The sequence below is a fragment of the Desmodus rotundus genome, chromosome 2, assembly GCF_022682495.2.
Source record: "Desmodus rotundus isolate HL8 chromosome 2, HLdesRot8A.1, whole genome shotgun sequence".
Classification (NCBI taxonomy): domain Eukaryota; kingdom Metazoa; phylum Chordata; class Mammalia; order Chiroptera; family Phyllostomidae; genus Desmodus; species Desmodus rotundus.
The window spans coordinates 158,084,669-158,103,418 of NC_071388.1; the positions used below are offsets into that span (position 1 = coordinate 158,084,669).

The 18,750-nt window shown below is 39.4% G+C and overlaps 1 protein-coding gene across 12 annotated transcripts in view; it reads left to right on the forward strand.

Moving 5' to 3' along the window:
* Positions 1-18,750, forward strand: part of MYO3B (myosin IIIB) — a 440,217-nt gene that overhangs the window by 321,657 nt on the left and 99,810 nt on the right. The window lies entirely within an intron of this gene.

Sequence of the window (18,750 nt, forward strand, 5' to 3'; positions counted from 1 at the left end):
TTCTTTTCAACTTTAAAATGAAACATACAGTTGTATAACGGTAGGAATAGAGTGATTGTTCTTTTGATCTTTGTTTGTTTTCCAAGATTGGAAGTAATAAATTTTTTTGAGTTTTTTTTTTTTTTTTTAGTTACTAGACTGTATTAATTCTTTTTTTTTAGTAGCTTGGGGTTTTCAGAAAATTTGAGCAGAAAGTAGAGTTTTCATATACTCTCCTATCTCTTCCCTCACCCCCCTAGTTTTCCATATTATTGATATCTTGCATTAATGTGGCTCTTTTGTTATAATATTGATACATTATTGTTAATAAAGTCCACTATTCACATTAGGGTTTACGGCATTATAGCCTGTGAGTTTTGACAAATATGCAATATAATGACATGTATCCACCTTTGCGGTATCAATCAGAAGTCCCATTTGCCTAAAAAGCCCCGTGCTCCACATACTCACCTCTCTCTCTTTCCCTCCCTCCCCCTAAGCTCCTGGCAACCACTGCTTTTTTGTTTGTTTGTTTTTTACTGTCTTCATAGTTTTGCCTTTTCCAGAATGTCATATAGTTGGAATCGCACAGTACAGCTCTTTCAGACTGCTCCTTTCAGTTAGCAATATGCACTTAAGGTTCTTCCATGTCTTTGCATGACTTGATAGTTTATTTTCATTGCTGAAAATAATCTGCTGTATGGATGTACCACATTTGTTTATCCATTCACCTACTGAAGGACAGCTGGGTTGCTTCCAAATTTTGGCAATCACAAATAAAGCTTCTATAAACATTTTGTGCAGGTTTTGTGCATATATAAGTTTTCGACTCCTTTGAGTAAATAGCAAAGAATGTAATTCCTAGATTATATCAGAAGACTATGTTTAGTTTTGTAAGAAATTGCCTAACGGTCCTTTTAAGTGCCTAAAGCATTTTTCAGTCCCACCAGCAAAATATGAGAGTTCCTCATCCTCACCAGCATTTGGTGTTGTCAGTGTTTTGGATTTTTGCCAATTTAATAAGTGTGTGGCGTTATCTCATTGTTGCTTTAATTTGCATTTCCCTGAAGACGTATAATGCGGAGCATCTTTTCATATGCTTATTGCCATCTCTACATCTTCTTTGCTGAAATGTCTTTTTAGATCTTTTGCCCATTTAAAAATTATGTTAATTTTCTTATTTTGGTGGTTTAAGAGTTCTTGGAATATTTTGGATACCAGTTCTTTGTCAGATACGTGTTTTGCAAATATTTCTCCTAGTCTAGCCTAGTCTTTTCATTCTGTTAACAGTGTCTTTTGTACAGCAGTAACGAATTTTTTTCTATGTAATCAGGGAGGAAAGTGTTTTAAAATAAACCCGACACCCGTCTTATCTCAGCACCCACTCCTGTCCAAGAACGTATTGTAAGAAGGGGCCAAGAGGAACGAGGTAATTGGTGATTTGGTAGTTGAACACAAGAAAACCGTGATGTGTGTTCCCTAAATTAAATGTAATCAATTTTAAGTGTTATAGGGAGGCGAGATAGACATAGTCCCAAATTAAATAAGGGGGCCAAAAACTTGCTTATGTGACTATGTGTAGAACCATAGTAAAACTTCTCTCTCAGTTTTCATTTTTATTTGACTCTTATTTCTTAGCCACTTACCGTATTTTGGCGTATATAATGCACACCCACATTTTTGGCCCAAACTTTGAGGAAAAAAATTCTTTCATTTTAATTTTTTAATTAATTTATTTATTTACTTATATTTAGAAACAAAACTGATGATCATATTCCAGGCTATTATTTCACATATGCATATCATCATTGCTTTCTGGAGTTACACTTTTAATGCGTAAGTATAAATGAAAGAATTAAAAACATTTATACAGATACAGAATTAGTACTACCCATGTATAATGCACATCCTTATTTTTCTCTCAAAAATTTGTGCAAAAAGATGTGCATTTTACATGGCAAAATATGCTACTATACTCCTTAAATAACTAGAACACCTAGAATGACCAGGAAAACTCTGTGGTTATCTACTTACAGAAAAGCAGTATTAAACAAGAGGTAAATTGTTGGTTTAAATTCAAAGAGGTCTGGGAGAGTGTGAAATGCACCTTTATTCCTCATTCATTCAGCGGATGTTTACTGAGCAGCTACTAAGTGGCAGGCCCTATGTTAGGCCCTGGTGACATATAAGGGAGCCAGGTCCAGGCTTGCCCTTATGCAGTTTACGTTTCAAGGGAGACATGGACAAATAACTCTGAAATCAAATCTCCTTTGACCAGAGTGTTATTAAGAGTAGACACTGGAGCTCTGCTGTGGAGTAGGGACACATTTGTGGTCTCATGGGAGCAAAGAAGGATTAGGTAGGCTCACCCCAAAGCTGAGAACTGAAGTGGGATCAGGAATTGTCCAGGCAGAGTGGAGAAAGATGTTTCCAGCCCTCTGTCTGTCCCCTTTCCACACCAGGAAGAGCTCAGGTGGGAAAGATATGAGATATTGTGCTTGTTGTGTTTTTTACACTTTTTAAAAATCTGAAATGTAACATGCCTGCAGGGGAAAAGGAAGTTTAAACAGAGATGGGTAGTGTGTTGAATTGTAACTACAACTGAGATCACAAAACAGAATCTGCCAGGACCCCAGAAGCCTTCTGCACGTTCTTTTCCTGGCTGTGACTCCTCCTACTCCCTCCAGGTAACCACCTCCACGTGCACCTAAATATCATAGTTTCATTTTGCCCGTTTTTCAGCTTTGTGTAAGTGGGATCACACAGCATGTATTCCTTGGTTTCTAGCATTTTCTTCGTCTTTTTGTCCTTAATATTGTATTTTTAAGGTTAATGTGTTTATTTTCATTGCTGTACAATAGCCCATTTTACGACTTCATTCTTTCGTCACTAGGCTTCTGGCTGAGATCCTTTTGCTCAACCTTCTCTTTTTACAGATGAGAAAACTGAGTCCCAGTTAGTCAGTCCAGAGCCAGAATTCAGCCCAGAGCTGCGTACCAGAGAGAAACCAAGGAAGCAGTGCCTCTCGACCAGCTCTCAGGGCCTGGACTATTTTTGATGGTTCTTCGGCCATTTTAGCCTCTTACCTGTGTTTTCCTCTTTGCTCTCTCTCCAGAGCAACAGGGAAAAATAGGAACGTCAAGGGGTTCAATAGTTAGCTCTATGTGCAGCTGTAGACTCTGAAATCTGTTTCATTATGCCCAAGTTATTTTATTGTTTGTTCATCGGTCAGAGTTCAGGGATTCTAGTCTGATTAGGCTCAAAGGCAAGAATGCAAAAAAAGGGACATAAAGCCATGCCTAGGGGATTATTGGCATTAGGTGTGTTTCGTTAGCTCAGACTGCTGTTGGATTTGGATTAAAATTGCTTACAATTTTTTAAAAAGGAACAGATACATTTCTTATAAAACTGTGAATACGAGGTTGGGGGAATGGCTGGTGGGAGAAGTTCAAGATAACAATTGATAGTAAATGAGTTTGCAGTTTTTCTCCCGACTAAGAACAGTTCACAGGGACTTCCTGATTCCCTACAAGCCACCATGCTCCATCCTAAACCCGAACTTTCCTGACCTCTGCCGGCCACCACCCCCAAATCCTTCATTCCCATATTTTGCCTTCTTTCCAGTGCTTTGTTGGTGTTTAAGCCTTTTATTACATGAAACTTCCCTGCCCTATGATTTGCATTCCTATGTTTTTAAGAGTGTGTGTGTGTGTTTATATGTGTGTGAGATACTCTGGCAGCTCTGAGGAGCTCTGGGTCAGGACTTGTCCTTAAAAAATAAGACTCAGGATATTGGCTCAATGCATAATAATAGAGCCTGGCACATAGTAAGCCCCTAATAAATGGTTAGCTGCTGCTGCTGTGATTTCCCACTCCTCAACTGAGAATCATTTCTGAAAGTACCTAATTCTCAAGTTAACAACTCCTTCCTTCTTTCCATTCAAATTATCAAGACTTCTGGAGTGTGCTCAGATTTTTATAAATTGCACTTGTTTTTTTTTTCCTGAATGTCACCACAAGTCTCAAGAGTGTATCACCTTGAACCTCTGTTGCATTTAAGAAAAGTGGGACAAATTTGTTGATATTTTCTGTGTCTGACAATTTGTGTAATGAGAGGTAGTTATGTTTCATTAATCCACATAAAAGGTATAAGGGATATTTAGAGCTCCCACCAACTAAGATCCTCATTTTCTTTCTCCACTAACCAAAAGGGTGTGTTTGGCTGCTTAGCAATGAGCAATTAGAACAGCCAGTCTACCCAGACGTTAGGCTGGGTTAGTCTGACCTAATATACATGAAGACTCAGTGTTCCCAAAGGGACCCTTCCTTTTTAAGGGAAGAAATTAATGATATCCCTTTTCATTAAATTGGTGCCAGGTATTTTTTTCTAAGCAGCCTATTTAAAAGAACAAATTCAAACGGGCCCAAGAAACAAATGCAAGAGATCTACAAAGCTCTTAAGGGATGAGTTTACACACTATCCTAATTTCAAAGGAGACGTTTTTGTGCCCGGAGACAATGGCTGGGCTCTCCCAATGGGCACACACCAACTTTAAATGTCAAACTCTGCATTTGTGCAGAAATCAGATAAGTACAAAGAGCTCTAGGCTTGTTTCTGTTCTTAACTGATTTCCCTCCAAAGGACAGTTCACATGCTAACTCATTACACATGGTCTGAATGTTTGGGGTATGGGTAGGGGATCTAAGGATCCACTTCAAATCTCCAAGGATCAAATTACAAAGTGTTCACTCAGTTTGCCCATCACTGCTGTATTTTCCCCACGTCCAGAGGAGATCAGCTCACAGCATCACATTTGCACTCTGTTTTCTAACTTTCAGTTTGGGTTGCCGTTTGGGGAACAGTGCTCTTCTCATCTCTTGTGCGCTGCTCATTCTTCACTCCAGGCTGCATCCTCTTATTCAGCTCATCAATGCAAGTCCCACTTCATGTCGCAGCATCTACTTAACACTTTGGGAAGGTACTGGGAAAAAAGTACACCAGATTATCTCTTCCCCTTTGTTCATTGACAGGTATTTGTCCTCTTTCTCTCCATCAGTAAAATGATTGCAGTCTCTGCATTTAAAAATTATTTTTTTTAATTAATTGTTGCCCTGACAAGTGTGGCTCAGTTGGTTAGAACATCATGCCATAAACTGAAAGGTTACGGGTTCAATTCCTGGTCATGACTAAGTTGCAGGTTCAGTCCCCTATCAGGGGCCATACGAGAGGCAATGGATTGATGTTTCTCTCTCACATCAATGTTTCCCTCTCTCTCTCCCTCCCTTCCCCTCTCTTTAAAAATCAATAAGCATGTCCTTGGGTGAGGATAAAAAAAATTGACTGTCCTCCCCATTTTTAACATTTTACATCATTTGAATCTGCTCAGCCCCTAAAAGTATTTTCCTGCCTGTCTTGTTAAAGTTAACTCCTTATCTCAATATAGAAACTATATAGGAGGCCTGCAGGTATGGACCTATGGGCTTTCCTCAAATCCTAGAAAATATATATGTGCATATAAAACAAGGAATGTATCAGGCAGAATCTCAGCAAGAAATAGATTGCACACTCAAATTAGGATAAATTGGCCATTTTTTAATAAAGGGGTTCTTTTTGAAAAGTATGGGAAGGATATAAGGAAACCATAAAGGATAGTATAGTAGCCTAGGAGCTAGTGAGAGGGGAGCTGTACCCACATACACCTAGAAGGACAAGGAAAGAGAGTGGCATTTAGAACCCAGAAGGAGTAAGTCATGTGAGTATAGGAGTCTTGAGAAAAGAGTTGACCTTCAGTCAAGGACACAGTCTACAAAAGACACAGTCCTTCCTCACTTGTTCCTTCCCTCTGATTCCCTGCTAGGGCTCTCTATTGGCCAAACCATTGGGAAGCCAGAGTAGTCTGTACAGGTCAGCTCCTGGGGCACAGAACAGAGTGTAAATGGATGGAGAATGGATCTGGAGGGAAGGAGTGCTATGCCATTTAAAGCAACCCAATATGATGTCAACTCCTCGTGTAAAGTTCACACCCTCTCCCACAAAGATGAAAAATACTTCTCTAGATTAGTGCATCAGTTAGTAATTGTTCTCTGCTTCAATAAACAGACACTGAAAAACAGTGACTTCAAGAGATAAGTGCAGTGACTGCAGTTTCTGGCGTTGGTTTACAAGATCAAGAATGTTAGGCAAGACCAAGTCTCTGCACTTCTCTTGTCTTTTTTTTTCATGGTCCCAAGATAGCTGCAGGAGCTCCAACCATCACGTCTCCATTCTTTTCAAAAGGGCAAAAAGGATTTTCATGGAAGCCCTACACAATAAATTCTGTTTCCATTTCATGGTCCTCCTTTATCTGTAGGAGATGCTGGAAAATATTTTTGAGTCAATTGCATTGTGCCCTCTATGATATAAAGGTTCTGTTGGAAAGAATTAATGTAAGTAGACAACTAGTAGTATCCACACAGATAGAATTTAATCATCTGAGGCACTTATGCCCATGGCATTACTTCATGCTGTTTCTGATCTTAGGGATTTTCAAGTCACACGAATCAAATATTTCATCTGAATGACCAGATTCGGTCTCAGGTCCTTCCTCATGGAGTATTAAGGCCTACAGGGAGAAGAAAGGTCACAAAGAGATGATTATAGGATTCCAAAGCAAATACTCAAGTGTGTCTTGTGGAAATAGTTTGTGTAAACAAAATCAAACTATTTCTGGTAGAGTCTAGAAATAGGAAAATTTTAAAAAACACACTTTGGTAGCATGCTTGTATGACTATAATGGATACAATTGTGCAAAATTATTGTGAATGTATAATGAGGGCCCTTAAAAGTTTTTCAGATCTTTTATTCCAATAATTAATGCATAATCTGCCTTTTTTAAATATCTGGGAAAACTTTAGAGAACAATTAAATAAATTTGATACACCTATATTATGGAATAACAGAGAACTCTTAAAAATTACATTTATAAAGCATTTAAGATAGTGTGGGAGAATTGGTTTATTATCATAATAATCTAAGTTTTGCTCCAGTTTTACCTGACTATTCTGATCCTCTAGGTCCTCTTTTCCTTTAACATCTAACTGAAACGGCTAGAACCCCATCCTATTGTTAACTGTAGGTCTTACACTCTCTACTCCATTGCTGCCTTTCACCTAATACTTGGGTTTTCAGAATTACGAGTAAACAAGCGCATTCATAATATTGTTTGTGGCAGGGCCACAACCTCTTTGGAGGGCAGTCAGTCAATATATCACCTGGGCCAGCAATACCTGCTCCGTAAATGTATCCTCTGTGCATAATTGGATAAGAACACTGCAAGTTATGCATACAATTCTGGGACCAGTTGTAGTGAACTATAACAAGAACTCAGTGGTGTTCATTCTTGGTCACTCTGAGAATGATGATAGATGAGGAGAAACAGATGTGCTTGACATGGTACCTAGCATACAGTAGGTGCTTAATAAATGTTTATCAAATGATTAATTCAGATGGGTGGTCTCTTTGGAGGAAATTAGTTTTTGTTTCAAAAAGCATCTTGCCTCTTACATTTGAGTCGCGTATTGTAAATATTTCTAGACCACAGTTGTCGCCATGGGACTAGAGCTTAGGAAATGGAGCGCAGCTGTCTGTCTAGAACAGTGGGAGACTTTATGTTCATCTCTTTTTTTTGTACAATCAAATCCATTATGAAAATGGATGCAGTCTCCAAGCAAAACTGGAGAAAGAGATTAGTAGTGAGCCTTGGAAAAGTCTGCAGGGGCAAGGTAGACTGAATCAGGTTGCTCTGTGGTTGATTTAGCTCTATGCAACGCTTTGGATGAGAGAAAACTGAACTGGGTCATCGAATTAATAAGCATAATTGTTTTAGATAAATTTGCATGGTCTAGAGAGATGGTCTCAGGCCCTGCTGGAAAGGGGAGTATAGCTTGCTTTAAAGTCTTTTCTCCTCCTCTGCTCAAACACATTTCCCCTAACACACCTGAAAAATCCCCGAACCTTTGTTGCAAAAGAATTTGGCTAGAGTAATCAGTGAAGACAACTTGAAATATTGGTCTTCCTATCAGCAGGTTATATAACACATTAAAATACACTTAGATTTAATGATGAAAACATGATGAATTAGAAACTTCTGAAAGTTTTATTGTTATTTTCTCAACAATTCCCAATAGGATGTGTATAAATTACTTAATGTTAAAGGCATCTAAAATAGGAGGTTGAGAGACTTAGTCTGAACTGTATGTTACAAAGGAAAGGATGAAGTAATGTTGCTCAGTTAGAAGGACTCTTTGGGTAGAAAATGCAGTTTAGGTACATAACACGGTGGCTGAGAAAATGAGTTTTGCCCTGACTAGTGTGGCTTAGCTGGTTGGGCATCGTCCCATGAAGCAAATTATCGCCGGTTCGATTCCTGGTCAGGGCACATGCCCGGGTTGCAGGTTCAGTCCCCAGTCAGGGCGCATGTAAGAGGCAACTGACTAATGTTTCTCTCTCACATCAACGTTTCTTACCCTCTCTTTCTCTCTCCTTTTCCCTCTCTCCAGAAATAGATAAAGTCCAGAAAGAAAAAAGTTTTTTTAAAAAATATGGGTATGGAATGATTATTATGTTGACTTTAAGGCCTGAGAATTTTTACCATGTGAGTTATGTAGACAATAATGTTAAAATAAAGCTTATATTTTGAATATGCATTACAGCTAGAATTCTTTCACTTGAATTTTTCTAAGTTCTACTTACCCTAGCAACTAAATATTATTGTTCATCTTATGAAGGGAGTTATGAGTGGCCAGTGAGAAAATTCTAATTTCCTCAAAAGCAGTGTTTTACTGATTTATTACAGTTATCTGCACTGAAGTATTAAATATTGAAATATATGGAGTTATCAGATCATACTGGCAAAAGAAAACTCAGTTTTTAAAAATTATACACCAAGTGTTAATGAGTTTGGTATTTTTGAAGAGGGTCCCCCTCTCAGTAAGTAAATATTCTCTGTGTAATTTTGAAGTTCAAATGTTTCTGATTAGTGTCCTGCTATCCTATTGGTGCCTCCTGGAAGGCAATAAGATTAGTAGAGTGTATGAGTTCCTCATATCTGCGTGATTGAGTCCAGGTTTGAGAACAGGGCAGTAACCCTGACTAACAGCTGCACCGTTCTAGGCCTAAGTCACAGACTGAGATCCGTAGAACATTAACGTGGGTGTTTGTCAACCATCTAAGCTTTAATATTGTCATATTTTTAAATGACAATAACTTAGCTTATTGGCATATGGGAAACAGGTTATAGAATTTTTGCAAGCAACTTCCAGTTATAACAATTCAAACTGTATTTATTGCATTTATTGACATGAAGGGGATGTCTTCTTATCTTTCCAGAGGCTGCTTCCTAAGAGCAAATATAAAATCATGCAATAGAGGAAGAAGACAGAGTGACTTAAGTTATAAACTTGATTATTATTAATTTATAATTATTATTGTAATAATATCTTCTACTGAAACTGTCACTCTAATACCAAAACTAACACTCATAACTAGATGAGTGTTCATGAGTTCAATAAGAATTTCAATAAAAGCCTTGACTGGTGTGGCTAGTTTGGGCATTGTCCCACAAAGCTAAAGGTTGCGGGTTTGATTCCCAGTCAGTGCACATGCCTAAGTTGCAGGTTCGGTCCCCGGTCAGGGCACATACGAGTGGTAGCCAAAGGATGTTTTTCCCTCTCATCCCTGTTTCTCTCCCTCCCTTCCCTTTTCCCTAACAATAAATTTTAAAACATTTTTTTAAAGAGTTGCAATAAGAACTTTGTGAATTTCTTTAAGTTTCTCAACTGAAAATGTAAATTTTCTCCCTTACCTATGGATTTTAGGTGATGGTAGTGAAGATTGTGGGAGATTCTAAGATAAGGACTTACAGAAATGTTTGAAGCTCTCTTTGGACCTGAAAATATAACATTCCTTTGCTCATATAAAAAGTCACATAACAAAATGGTTAAGAAAGTTAATAGGCCGCATCTCTAATTGGAGTAGCAGAGAACAAATCACTGAGCTTTGCTTCTGATCAGCACGTTTTGTTGGGGCCTGTGGCTGAGGTTGGAAGGGAAGGATCTGCCAAATGGCCTATCTCCTAACACTGAGAGGTCTCCAGGCAGAAAGTCCATCAGAAAAAAAATAACACAAAACAAGTCACAAATGGAATGTCACTGCAAGGAAAGCCACACCTTTTATTGTTTATAATAAGGAACAGAAATAACTACATGTGTTTGGAAAGTAGGGTCTTAAGTAGTCTTAACACATACCCAATTTGGGGAAAGCTTGATGAGATTTAGGAATGGAATGATGGTCATGCACATTTTTATGTGCTGTCAAATAAAAATTTCCCATTCCACTTAGCAGCTTTTTAGATCTTCAAGCGATATGCTTTGGTGCACTGGCAGGTCATGGATGGGTTATGGTTGTGCCAAGATATTGAAGAAAGAGGGCAGAACTGGGCAGCCAGAGCACCACTGTTTGTGCCATACAAATAGTATCATTTTCTCTGTGAGTAATGATATGGCAGAGGCTGAAAAACCTACTTTCCCAACATGTTTGCAAAATCCCTGAATTCCAAAAAAGGGGGCACATAAAGTCATTTTAATAGTAAATAAACAGAGGCAGAAAGAGTACAGTGCAGGCTGCCAAATAGAATGCATGATGCGCATGCTGATAACAGGGGCAGAGTGTGGAAACAGGCCGGTGGAGGAAGGCCAAGGACTTCATGTTGGGCTTTTTTTTTTCTACCTTTGCTTGAATACACTGACTGTAACCATAAATACTCAGAAATTTTCTAGCGAATGTTCGGGAGTGAGGGCATATGGTACATTTGATTTTGTTTGTGTTTAAAATATGGTTTCCACACAGATGGGATTGCTTTAGCAGTTGTGTGACTTTGTTTGGATTTTCTTTTGCTCAAAAAAGAGATGAGAACATAGCTCTTTGAAATATCCAGCTCCCAGGTTTGTTTTCCATAGTTTGACTCACCACATTTGCAGGGAGGTACAGGCTTCTGTCCCTACCAAAAACCTTAGCTGGTTAGCAAGATTCCAGTGACTTTCAACAGTGGTTTCAGCTGAATCTTGACTTATCAGGGTTAAGGCATAAAAGGAGGCTGGGAAAATCCAATGGACCATAGATTTAAATATTTAGATCTTTAGATTCTGGAGCGCAGTTACTGTAGCCGGAATCTGGCCACAATACTAGAGCTGATGGAGCCAACTACTTCTTTGAAAGGTTGGATGACCAGGGACAAGGTCTACAAAAAAATGAAGTCAGTGACATATGTATCCTATTAGATAAATTGGCATTTAATATCCAAAGATATGTTTAGACATCCACTCTGACATTTTTCCCTTCCAACTTTGGTGGTGAGGATGGATGGGAGAAAAGAAAAAAAAGAAGACAGGAAAAACCCCGAAAATCCTAAAAATTCATAAAATTGTACATGTCACTTCTTTGTTTGTTAATCATTATACCTACACTTTCCTGTTACCTGGGGCCCAAGTATAAGTCCAAGGAGCACTCCAGTACCACCTTTATTTCCTCTTTTCTGTACTTAGCTTTCCATTAGGTGGGCCCTTCACCCATCCTTCCAAAAGTTAGCTAAAGTCAGTGTTTCACTTTTGCATTTCCCCAGGAAAAAAAAAAAAGGCAACTTCCAACAATATTCAAGTAATATATCCTTTTCTTACATTAATGTGGTATCTTAGGTTTAAAAAAATTGTATAGTAGGACACCCACTTAATCACCAACAGCCTCTGAAGGGTCTCCTCCGTGGCATTCATGAAGCTGCCCTTGAATTACGTGTTAGCCCGTAAGCAGAAGAGCCGTTTCCTTCCTGGGACCATGTGAACGACACAGAGACAGAGACGACTGACTCAGAAAAGCCAAGCTGGGTTTTTTTCCCCACACTTTGTTTTGAACTGTAATCCACAGAAAACTGTATCATGAAAGGCCTTCCTTTCCCCCCCACAAATCCTAGATGTGAATTATTTTAACATGAGATTTTTTGGTAAATGCTTCCTAAACCTAATTTAACTATTTTGTAAGAGGATTAAGGATACTCAGACACTGGTATGATTCTGGGGGAAGATTCAAGATTAATGTACTAAGATGCCAAAATTATTGTTTCAAATGTGAAACCAGATTTAGATCTCATATGCAAGTTCTTTGCTAAAGAAAGAGTTTTCCAGTTTGAAGAGAAGACCAAGGTCTCCTAGCTGCTGTAACGGGAGCATGGAAAAGGTGTTTAAGGAAGCGAAGACCTGCATGCAGAACATTGGTGTGAGGGATTGGAGTTGAGGTGGTTTGCTTATCTTCCTTCTTATTTAGCTTCTCCCTGATGCTAGAGAGCCTTAGCTTACTAGAGATAAAATTAATCCTTTTTGTACTGGATCTTTGTGAACAAAATAACAGAATATTCCCACTTCACCTATGAGAACACCGCTCTGCCAACGGTTAGGCGCCCACCCACTTCCATACAGCCAGCGGAGTCAGAGCCAGATTGCACTTGGGCTTTTCACTGCAAAGTCTGGGCTCTGGACCACCACGCTCTGTCTTCTTCCACGGCAAGCACATGTTGCTCTATTTGACATTGTAACAAAAGTACTGGGTGGCTTAAACAGCATTTATTTCTCACAGTTCTGAAGGCTATGTGCATGATTAAAGTGCCAACAGATTTCAGTGTCTGATGAGGACCCACTTCCAGTTCACTGACATGGGCTTTTTGCTGTGTCCTCACACGGTAGAAATGGTGAGGGACGTCTCCTGGGTTTCTTTAATGAGGGAACTAAACCCATTCATGGGGGTTCCTAATCACCTTCCAACCCTCCCCCCATAATATCATGCTGGGAATTAGGATTTCAACATATGAATATGAGGGGAACACAGCTTTCAGTCCATAGTGGACCTAATCATTGCTGGCAGGATGGCAGGACTGATTTTATTTAGCAAGTGACCATTCTGATTATTTGTCCTTGAAAAAACAACCTTTTTTTTTTTTTTTAAATTCTTGCCTAGATTTTGGATTCTTTATTTGCAATTTCTCTTCGTGCTTTTGCAGATCTCAGGCAGTTCTCAATTGTTGCATAGATATCAGCGTAAACATTGTTTCACAAACTAGCAGCACCCTCACAACCCATCTGTGATAGGTAGGAATTTGAAGTTCCCACAGCCTTATCCTTAAGCCTGTTGCCCTCATTGTTCCCTGATAGGGTGCTAGGAATGTAGTTGGCACTCAATCTTTGTGAAATAAACAAGCCTATCCCATCATTCTGAAAGACTCACCAGCAACTCCATTGCTGATTTAGAATTACCTCCTAAAAGCCTGCTGTTAATATAACCTTTTGTTTCTTGAGATAGATAACACATAGATTTTATCAGACTAGCTGGCTTTCACCTATCAATGAGTAATTTCTAAAGGAATTAAAGATGTTGGTAGATGTTCTTGAGCAAGAGCCACTAAGAGATCTGTTCATCCCTTGAATATACATACATTCATTTATCATTTGTTATGATCCAGGCCCCATAAATAGAAAGACAAATATGATTCCGTACTTGCTCACAGGTGAGATAATTATTATGTTGTTATATAGAGGATGAAATGGGAGCCCAGTAGTAGGGCATTTAACTTGGACTTGAAAGTTAGGGAAGGCTCCAGGACAAGAAGAGCTTGAGACAGTTCTTACAGGGCTGGCAGATGGAGTTTGTTGTGTTGGAACATAGGCTGAGCTCTGAGGGACAGTAAGAGATGAGTTGGAGGGGTAAGGAGGTGTCCGATCAGGAAGGGTCTTGTGCGTTGTGCAGAAGAGTACCATCTTTGTTTGGAAAGAACCATATTAAGCAGAGGAGTGCTGTGCTCATTTAGCAAATTATCTCATGCTCCCCTGTGGGGAATAGATAGGATGGGGCAAAACTAGAGATGGGATTGGCTGGGTGGCAGTCACTGTGGTCTAAGCGTGAGTTGATTAGGGCCTGAATCAAATCAGTGAGACTGAGGGAATGATTATTCCACAGGGAGGATAAAAGTGGAGTGTACCAGACCCGATGATTGATATATAGTGGGAGTAGTTGAGGGAGGAATCTGGAATGAGATGCCTTTGTTTCTGGCTTGTGCTCTTCCTGAACACATTGTCTAAAAGTGAAGGCAGCTGCTAAGATTATGGTGAAATGATGCTAGAAAAATTAGTGCAAAAACAAGGGTCAGTCTTTCAATATGCAATTGAAATATTGGTGGTAGAGAGGGGGTAGAGAGGTGGAATAGGCCATCAAAGCTTGGCATTTTCTCCACCCACCACCCATGCAGGCCAGGCCCTCATGGCCAAGGTTGGGACCCACTTATGTGATGCACCCCTGGTTCGACATGGCAGATGTTCCACTGGGCTATCCACTTCTTGAAACAATTCCAATAAACATAAATATCTATAAACATATTTGGCTTAATTGGGGAAATACATACACAATGTAATGTGTTGTGAATCTATCCATGGTTCTCATTTTTCCAAGCCAGTCTATTATGAGAAATAATTTATGCCATGACTGGTTTTCCTCTAGATATTCCCTTCTTTTTCTTTAGTAATTTGTCATATAAACTCTCATGTTCCATATTGATATAACAGCTGTGCCTTGTAATTGGTCTCTGTGTGTTTTACTAGTCAGGGATAGGACTAAAGGTATATAATGTTTTAAAGCTAGATGGTAAACTCTCTATAGAAGATATCTGTTAACATTCTGAGGATTGGACTGCTTCTAGAAGATACTGTATACCTGTAGACTCTGTTGTACCAGCAAATTTGACTGAGTTGAAAATTAAACTGCATTATTTAATAACTAGCAGGATGTAGGGTGCTTGTCAGTCAATATACAAGAAACTAGAGTGGCTACCTAGGCAGTTAACTCAAAATGAATACCTGATTGCATTCTTCCAGAATGAACCATCATCTGGCCTTAAGAACATAAGTCCTCCTACAGTCCAAAGAGGGCTTTCAACTCCATTATAAGCATGGAAAACTGTTCATTTTCCAAAGTAGAATGAAAGGCTGACAAAAGGCAATTAACCTTACAAATAAGCAGGAAAATTTGTGGTATTTCATGGCATGCAGGTTGTGGACCTCAAGTCACTTTGTCCCATTAATTGGAGAAGCTCTAAGGGGAGGGAATGACTATCCCAGCTTATGCTAGAAGAATATTTCAAGTCAGGAGGTGAAAAGATAATGCCAGTGTGTGTTTCACAATGGACTCTTTTTCTTTTCCTTTTTTTTCAAAGAGAGGGAGAGAAACAGCAACGTGTGATTGCCTCTCCTGCACCCCACATTAGGGACCTGGACTGCAACCCAGGCGCATGCCCTGCTGGGAATTGAACCAGGACCCTTTGGTTCACTGGCCGGCACTCAGTCCACTGAGCCACACCAGCAAGGGCAGATTATTTTTTTAAGAAAAGGGTGAAAAAAACTTCTAAAAGGCTGTGTGGTCGTAAATAGGATATATAAATGGTTCTGTTTAAGATGAATTTCTATGAATCAACCGTCATTGCCCTTTTCCTTCTCCAATACTTTTTTTAGTTAATTAGTAGCTATAGTTCCAGTTAAACTTCAAGTTCTTTTAAAACGTGTTCAGTAACTGCCTTGTTATTGTTTCTGTTTGGTACTTAGAGCTGGAATATACCTTTGAATTCCAGCCTAATCACCCATTAATATTAGTGGAAGAAACTAAGGGCTGAGGAAGTGATATGAATTGCTACAGCTCAGAACTAGCAAACAAAAAGACTCACCCTGCAGCTGCTGTGGAACACAGAAGCACTACATATAAAGTGCATCTATTGTCCATCAGAAAAGCTGTATTGTGTTCTACTTACCGAAGTGAAGTAAATCACAAAGCCTCACCAAGGTTCACCCTGAACTGTGACCATCCTGATGATACATTCGATACATACATGGTGGGCTCTCGTTAACCTTCATCAGGTTTAAGCAATGCTTACTTCTAATTGTCTTTGTTTTTACTTGGCCATTATTTTATTTCTCGAGATTGACCAGTGTAAGTATTTCAGGGTTTCAATGCAATTTGGGGATTTTTTGCAATGCAGATATTTTTATTTTGCCCAAGGCAATAATACACAGGGATGCAAACACTGCTTTACAGAGGGTGTCTGCTCATTTACATATATTAAAAGTATTAAGATCAAGGGTAATGAGAATTTAATCCATATGGCACGCAGAAGATAAATAAGAATTTTAATACAATATCAAATACTAATTAAAAGAAACACATGGACCTAATTTTAAGAATGTAACACAGGGATGAAATGCTCTTTGTAAAGTTAAGACCTGATTCTCTTGTAAACAGGACGGTTATGGAGAGTTGTTTTTCTCCCCTCAGGGTGAACTACCAGCTGGTTAATATATCAATATATAGCTTTCGTAGAATCATCGTAATTGTGGGACAGTGACTGTGATGTAACAGTTTACAAAGTGCTTTCATTTTTTTTTATCCTCAAAGCAAACTGTTTAATTCCTTGAACTCTTACACCCATTTCATTAAAGAGAAAATATGCTCATTGAGGCAAATGAACCTGGGTCTAACATCAGTCAGTCTCAGTCTTAACCTTCCTCTCCCCCTCTCTCAGCCTCACTCTCCTCTCCTTCTCCCTCCTCTTTTTCCTTTACTGAGTATTGCTCAGCAGGGTACATGGAGAAAAGCATTCTCATTCACTGAGAATTATGGGCATGTGAATTGGTTCAACATTTTTAGGGTATCTATAACTGTTTATACATTTTATGCTAGTCATCTCACTTCTAGGAATCTAATATTAGGAAATTATCTGAGATACAGTCAAATATTTAGGCCTAAGGATGTCTGTGGCAATTATTATAAGTGGAAAATTTTAATAACCCAAATATCCAACAAAAAGTATTTAATTTATAGTACATGTTAAATAATGTAATATTAGGCAGCTATTAAAATCATGTTTCAGTCCTGGCTGGTGTAGCTCAGTGGATTGAGCCCAGGCTGTGAACCAAAGTGTTGCCGGTTCGATTCCCAGTCAGAGCAGATGCCTGGGTTGTGAGCTATGTTCCTAATGGAGGCCATGTGAGAGGCAACCACACATTGTGTTTCTCTCTCTCTCTTTCTCCCTCCCTTCCTCTCACTCTAAAATTAAATAATAAATAAAATCTTTTTAAAAAATCATGTTTCAAAGAATATTTACAGTTACCAACAAGTGTTTGTATTTAAATATTAAGAGAAAAAGTATAAAATATATAACATAACTCTTTATATATTTGTATATAACACATTTATATATATATTTTATCTGTATCAGGGGTCAGCAAATATTCTCTATAAAGAACCAGGCAGTAAATATTTTAGGCTTCGCCGGTAACCAGGTCTCTTGTGCAGCCCTGCTGTTGCAGGGTGAAAACATCACAGATGGCACAAAAACAAATAATCATGGCATGGTTCCAATTGTGGAATTTACTTATGGACACTGAATTTCCTTTAATTTTCATGTGCCACAAAATATTTCTACTCATTTGATTTTTTCAACCATTTACTATTTCTTTTGTTTTTATTCTTTAATTATATTTTATTGATTATGTTATGTCAGTTGTCCTGATTTTTCCTCCTTTGCCTAGCATCTCCTCCACCTAGCATCTTCACTCCCTCAGGCAATCCCTCCACCACTGTTCATGTCCATGGGTCATGCATATAAGTTCTTGGGCTACTCCCTTTCCTATTCTGTACTTTACATCTGTGGGGAACCGTTCCAAGCGTGGGAAATGTGGCTCAGCCCCCACTCAGAAAAACCAGTGGGGAGCGAGGTTGGCGGGCAGGACCCACGTCCATGGATAGGTTCTCCAGTGGGAAATCAGGCCCGCATTGTACCTAGACTGCTATGAGACTTGCTCTTGCTAAAACTCCCTCACCCTGAGCCAGCAAATGTTTACTGAGTATCTTTATCTTCCTAAAATCTGAACTAGACCTTCCAGGTATGGAGCATAACCTGGTTTCGACCATTTCTCCTTTTACATTGCAAATATCCTCCTTTGATGTATTCAGCGACACCCTCTCCTTTGTCTGCAAAAGATAACCACCCAGAACAAACCTTTGCATAGTAAAGGAGGACCTTCTTTGATGTAAGGGGCCTAGAAAAACAATAAAAGCCTATCAAGGCAAGGGTCGGAGAGCTCTCCTCTTGAGGGAGTGGCTGCGCCCTCCCTTTTCCTCCACAGGATCTCTGTAGTCCTCGTGTATTTGTATATTGCGGCCACAACAGCAAGCAGATCCTGCGGGCCGGGATCTGCATCATCTGGCACTTCAGCGTCATACATCCCCATGGCTATTCTGTAACTACCTATTTGTACTTCTTAATCCCCTCATCTCTTCACCCATTCCCCCACATCCTCCCTCCCATCTGGCAACCATCAACATGCTTTCCATATCCATGATTCTGTCTCTGTTCTTCTTATTTGCTTAGTTTGTCTAAGTATGTGAGATGAGCAATGGGAAGGATTTACTCCAGCCCATCACCTGCAAGGGTTGACTGTGACCGGTTACCACCAACCTCCACCCTCTGTGGAGGATCAGCTGTGCAGGGACAGGGTGGTGGTGCTCCAATGTGGTCTGTAGCTGTCCACTGGGTGCACTGGCCCTGGGGTTTCCCAGGTAGTGCAGGCCAAGGTCAGCCCTCACCTGTGTTGCCCAGGGCTACCCTGCCTGAGCTATAAAGCAGTCTGAGATGGCTGCTACTTATGCTG